This window comes from Castanea sativa, chromosome 3 (assembly GCF_040712315.1).
Source record: "Castanea sativa cultivar Marrone di Chiusa Pesio chromosome 3, ASM4071231v1".
Classification (NCBI taxonomy): Eukaryota; Viridiplantae; Streptophyta; class Magnoliopsida; order Fagales; family Fagaceae; genus Castanea; species Castanea sativa.
This window is the reverse complement of record NC_134015.1, coordinates 33,649,395-33,656,306: the sequence shown is the minus strand read 5'-3', so window position 1 is coordinate 33,656,306 and position 6,912 is coordinate 33,649,395.

The window sequence follows — 6,912 nt, the reverse complement described above, 5'->3', positions numbered from 1 at the left end:
GAATCCACTTACACCAAGCTATATATCATCCAAGCTATCATACATGTATGACATCTGGAATCCACTTACACCAAATTATCATGCATGCACGAAATGTAGAATCCGCTTACACCTAGCTATCATGCATGCGTGACATCTGGAATCCACTTACACCAAGCTACCATGCATGTGAGACAACCGTAATTCCTCTAAGTAACCTTGATTGAATATATTAAAATAAAGAAATGAAAAATAAGTAACTTTGACAGTAAATAACATAGAGAAAAATGAATGGAATAATTTTAAGACAATATTATTATATTAGACCTCTATTTCAAAATAAAATCCTGAATATCCAAGGCTATTTTTTTTATTTTTAGTGAAAATCCAAATTTGGGGTGAAAAAAATTTAGGCTTTGAAGAAATAGAGAAGAATGAATGTTCTCTCATACTCATTCTATTTTCTCTCACTTAAATTACAAAATAAGATAACAGTCTTTCTATTCCCTTCATTAAAACTCTCAAACAAGGAAATGGAATGAATATTCTAAAATAACTCATTCCATTATATTCTTTTCTCTCTTCCCAAACGAAGTGTTAACAACTTGAATTCTTATAAGTCAAGTTGCCTTGGATTTTTTTAATATAATTTTTATTTATAAGTGGTCAGAATGAACTCCAGGCTTCAAAGATCAAGTTGTTAGTAAAAATAAAAAATAGTAATAATTGAACTATATTTTTAGAAACTTGAGTTCCAATTGGGTAAAAAAAATTTAGAACACCACATCAATCGCTACCAGCTCAGCCAATGTGGCCTATAACTTGATTTTATAGAAATTGAGAAGCACTAAGAGCTCAATTTTACAAAATTTGAGTTTTTTTTTTTTATGAACAAAAAATGGGTAGGGAGCGGGTCAAGCAACGTGATAATCCTACCTAGGCGTGAACATAATAGCACCCTACCCGCTAGATTCGGGACCCTGCTGGGGTGTAGGGAACCACGGTGAGCTATAGTTTCCCAGCCCCACAAAGGACACTAGTGAACCTTGAGCTACTAAAGGAGGTAACTCAAGTGAGTCCATATTCAGACTCGAACCTTTAGACTTCACACTTACACATCTTATATGTCACCCAAGACCACTAGACCACACCCCTCGGTGGTTATACAAAAATCAAGTTGCAAAAGAGGGCGACCACCCTAAATATTTTGAAAATGGGATTGTTTGGCTAAAAAAATTGCCAAAAAAGATCAAACAACGAAAAACATGCACTATAGTACACATCAAGCCATTATGACTAGGATGTGAGTGTGTAGGACTCTCACAATTTTTGGTTGATTTTATACGTTTGGGGTGTACATTATATTCATATATAAATGAAAACTTTTTATTCATATAACTATTTAGGATTATAGGAAATTATACTAATTTTATGTGGGATAGAGTTTGGCTATAGCACCTACTAAAAAATTAATATGGCTACATATATTAAAAATCTAACTGTTAGATTACATGTTTTTTTATGTTTTTAGCACGCATGTAAAATTTTATGCCAATCAGATGTTATTTACTACGCATAAATTTAGAATACAAAAAATTAAAATTAAAATATTTTATTAATGACATATCTATTGATTTTTTACCTTTTAAAAATTCTGCAAGTATGGAAAATATAAGAAAAAGATGTAATCCAATTATACATTTGTCAAAATTCAATAAAAAAATTGATAGGGGATAAAACCAACATGATGGTACCACCACATATGGTTAAAATCGTTACGATAGGGTGACGGGTGATATGACTAAAGAGGACGGATGCGTAGTGGACGGACAGGTAGAATGCATGCACATAATTTCTCCCGTCGTTCTCCGGGCTACCTCAAATCACATTATATGATTGGGGCTGACGTGGCCTTGATTGTAATTCACGCCAACGTGTATATGAAGAATTCTTGCACTACACGTTAGCCTTAATTGAAGATTCATATAAGGAAAAGAACTCTAAGAGATACGAAATTCCACGAGTCACTCTCCTAGAAGGAAAGGATTTCTTGACCAAGGCGAGAATTTCGGCCCTACGCTACTATATATACTCCAAAACCCTCACAAAGTAAGGTACGCACAATTGACTCAACTCTGGCATTCTAGGGTTGTGAAGAAATACTAACTTGACTTTCGGAGGGTTTTTGGCAGACACCACACCGGTGCTCTCTGTTAAGGTCTCTTTGTTTTCTTTTTGCAGGTGTTGACTCGAGTTGGAGAATGCTCGCAACTTATTGGTGATCTTTTCGGCTCATCAAAAATATTGAGTGAAGTGAAGTTGTAGCCAAAATTTTATTCTTTTATGTGTGTACAAAACATCAAAAAATATTTTGTTGCTATTTCAAAGCTGCAAACAAACGCAGGAAAATATATCAATTTTTTAGAAAACTTTTTTTCTAATAACAAATCGAGAGTAAAGTTGTTCCATATCAAGATCCTTGTGGCTCAATGACACTAATTGATCTCTCCCATCAAGTGAATCTGGATTTGAATTCTTCCTCCTCCAGATGTTATAGGGAATAAAAAAAGGGTCCACCCTATTAAAAACTGAAAGGTATATGAGTTTTTTAGTAATATGATCATTAAAATTTGGTGGTCGTATAAGCTACAGGGTATGTCATAAAGAAGATGATTGAATTTATTTCAAAGCAAATATTGCAAGTATAAGCATGTCAAACACATATCTGAGGAAGAACCCATAATTTCTCGACACATCAAGAAAATCATGGCGTGTCACCATTTGAAACATCTACAATAATGGCATGCTTCATGAGAAAACGTTGGACATTGTCAGAAAACGCCGTATCTTGCAAAACTTATTTAGGATCAAAATGTCATTTAAATTCCGTACTATACGTAGAAATGATACATATCATGCAGTAGATTTGAAATTAAATGCACCTGCCATTTTATGTATTTCTTCAACCTTAAAATAATAAATGTACTTGCATACAAATATTGGGAGAAGAAGCTCCACCAATTCAGTGTAAGCAAAATCCATATAGATCACAGTTCCAATCCAAGTGAAGCAAAGCTAAAACGATATGCAGAAGGTTTCACACCAGATGGTCTTTTTGGTCGTCCTCTTGATCATTGTGTGTCACAGGGTCAATTTTTCTTTTAAATTTTTTGCCTGTGATGGCACTAAGTTCCTCACTTAGTCTCAGCCTATACACCACTCACACACATTGCAGGAACACTCAAAATAGAATTATTAAGGGAATTCACACACATAATACACACAGTATTTACAGGAGACTAACCCTAACCTTTATTACTCAATATTCAAGTACAAAGGAAACCTGAAGAATACACACGAAATTCTTTAAGGCAATAATACACTCTCTACTGTTGACAACCCCAACAGCTTAGACTATATGCACAGAAATAACTGTCACAGCAGTTACTGCCAAGTAACTGCCCCCTATCCAGGACTTACTGCCACATGTGGTCTGACTTAAGACACCTCCAACTGATGTTGTCTTGGCCTGTTCTCGATGTTTCCAGCCCCTATACAGCCCCTACACAGTAGGTCTGAACATCCAACAAGTTAGAAACTGCTTGGTAACTGCTGGTAACTGCTGCTGCACACACCGCACATGTCAGCCCATCACTCAACACATCATGAGGCCTCTACCCATGCTCCAGCAACCCACACATGATTATCCCATCACATTTTAAAAGCTTGGCCCTTTGCCCAAGCCCTTCTCATCAGCATCACAGCCCATACAGCATGTCCATATGCAGCCCACCAAGCAATTGCTATAAGCCCATTCACACAAGTCCATGCATTCTATCAACACCAACCAGCTCAATGCCTTGCACAGCCTAATTTCATCACAGTAGCCCAGCACTGCCTTGCACACAAGTCACCAAACCCACACACAAAGCAACTCAGCCAAGCCACCATGTCATACGTCATCACCTAGGGTCAGCACCACCTGCTGCTGCCCATCATCACGGAACCATCTCTACCCACCATGGCTCACCTCTGCCATGGCCTTGGGGCATCATGTGGAGCAAGGTGCCTCCACAGGAGCTTCACTAGATAGGCATGATGAGCCATTGATGTCTTGAGAAAACATTGAGCCAAGTGATTGGTCTGATGTTGTCCAAACACTCTAATTTCTCATGCCATCATCAGCAACTTGCAAAGCACCTATCATTGTATCATGTTAGCCCCTCTCTTTCCCTCTGCGCAATGAATTTGAACCATTTGAGTTACAATAATAATAATGGTGTCAAACATACTAATATATACAACAACACTCTTTAATTTTAGTTTACATATATATATAAAACGGTACCTCATTCTTGTTTTATTTTGATGAGTATAATTTACTGGGAAAGAGTTAGTTTGTAATACAATTAGATAAGTTGGATGTTTACTAAATAGAAAATAAAAAATAAAAAATTGTTGGTTGCAGATGGGCCGATGGGCGGTGAAGGAGGGCAACAGTTGATTACATTGTAGGAGCCTGCCCTAATGGAATTTCGGACTGCTACAAGGCTTGTACACAATGCAAGCAACGCAGTTGTGTTAAGGTTTTGTGCGTAAGCCCATTCGCTTTCGCACACGGGCTAAGGCTATCACTGACTGGACAATCGAATTCCTAGCAGCCTAGCACATGTTTTGTTTTGGTGTCACAATCACAAATAGCAATTATACTGAATAAAGAATGTCTTCTTATTATTAGCCAACAGGAATCTTACTAATTAATGAAGCATGTGTTGTTAATTATAAAAAGGTCCAGATAAATCCAAAGCCCAAAGTTTTGTTTCTAAATTTTTATACTTTTGTGAGAGATAAATGCAAGATTTTATCATCAAATGCACAACCCCTGAGCCCTATAACACACACACACCCACAAAATTAAGTTCAAAGAGGTGCAAAATTTCACCCAACGATAGCTTCAAAAGCTCTAGTACATCGGTAACTCTCCCAACCCCCTTCATTTTTATTGTTGTTCATGTTCTACGCTTTTCACCATCGAACACATCACACATAGCACACAAAACCTTATTAGGATTTACCCACTAACACAAAATCAAATCTGAGCTGTTTCTTAGGTTTATAACCGTTATCCTCGTCAAAGGAGCAAGGCATCGATAATAATTAAGAACTACAATTCCTCTTATAATCCATAAGTTGAGTAATATACAAATTCGAAGAGAAGAGAAAGATTGGTGGCTGAAGAAGTTTAAAGGAGTAAGAAGGCAAGTGTTTCCTTTATACGGTCTCATAGTTAATTAGGATTTTTTGAATTTGAATGTGATTTTTGTTTAAATAGATGAAGTATGTTTAATCTCATCAAATCCAAAAATACAAAAATATGTGTTGGATGAGGATTTATTTAATTACTTGTTATGCAGTATTTAGATTTTTCATCTACAAGGAGATATATCATTTACAAATCTTTGTACAGGCCTAAAGAACTACTTGATCACAAGCTACTTGATCTTTGTGCTCTGAGTAAATTCTTTGGTTTGTTTGTCTCATTCATGGTGTCTTTTTATGTTGATTAAGACTTCTATTTATACTTGATTAATGCCTTGATGGTTATTATGTTTTGGCGTATTTCTAGGCCAATCATTTGTTTGTGCCCCCGAAACTTAATTTAATAGTAACGATCGATTTGGCGGTTTTTTGTCTTTTTCAAATTCAATAAGTACCTTCTTTTTTACTTTACCAATTTCCATTGCCGCTTGTTTCATTGCATCTTGTTCTTACTTTGAAAGTTTGCAACTAATCTCAATTTCCTTTGTTCTTCAATGGTGTTGATACTCATTTTTGCGACACGTTCTACAAGCCGGATTCGACCAAGCCCAACTTCCTTGTGAGCTCAATTCATGTATTATATTTTATTTTATTCTTTTAAGCATGGCTCAAGCCCATGCGACCTATTGGGGAAATTGAGGAAGTGTAGTTTGGAGGGTAAGGGTTGGTTCTTTTCGAACCTTTTGCATGAGCCCAGCCTATGCGTGCTACCAAATGGGTAAGGGACACTGGTAGCACCTCAAGCTCATGGAGGAGGTCTTATATCCAAAATTTCCACCCAAAAACATATTTTATGCTCTGGGTGACTGTGACCCAAAGTTTCTGCCCAAACCTTTTTTTTTTCTTTAAACATAGTTAGCTCCCATTGGCCAACTCCATATGCTAGCCCTCACTTAGGTGAGCCTTCCAATGGTCTGAAATTTCTGACCAAAGACAACCAAATGCAGACTCCAAAGGCTTGCCATGTCTAGGAAACATCAGCCCATGAATTTAGGTCACTCCATTTCCCAAATTATGTAAAAAGCAAGCCAACTCTCTTATCCAATTAAAGCAAATCTGACCATAACCTCTTTGATTGAAACCTTGGGGTCCAAAGCCTCTTCTATTGACCAAAAACCAGTCACTTAGAGCACCCCAAGTTCAATACAAAAGGCCCCCATCAAATTCAAAATGGACCAACCACATTCTACCTAGAAACCTGAAATTTCAAAGCCAAAACCCATTCAGCCAGTCAACATTCTCACAATTTTGAACCTTAAGGGTGGAAATATGGGTAAAGGGGAACCTTCCCTCTCTTCCTCACGACCTCCCTCATTTTCCTCTTCTCGGTGACTGTGGGTCAAAGTTTCAGACCTGTTGAACTAAGTTTTCCCCATAGAGCTGAAACTTGAGAGCAAAAACTCACTAAGCCAGTAAACATTCTCACAATTCCGAACCTTAGGGGTGGAAATAGGGGTACAAGGAAACCTTCCCTCTCTTCCTCACAACTTCCCTCATTTTCCTCTTCTCGATGACTGTAGGTCGAAGTTTCAGACTTGTTATGTTTTTATACTTTTTTTATACTTTTGTTATTAGTATTTTGATTTTCTCTTGTAAAAGCACCATTAGCCTTTT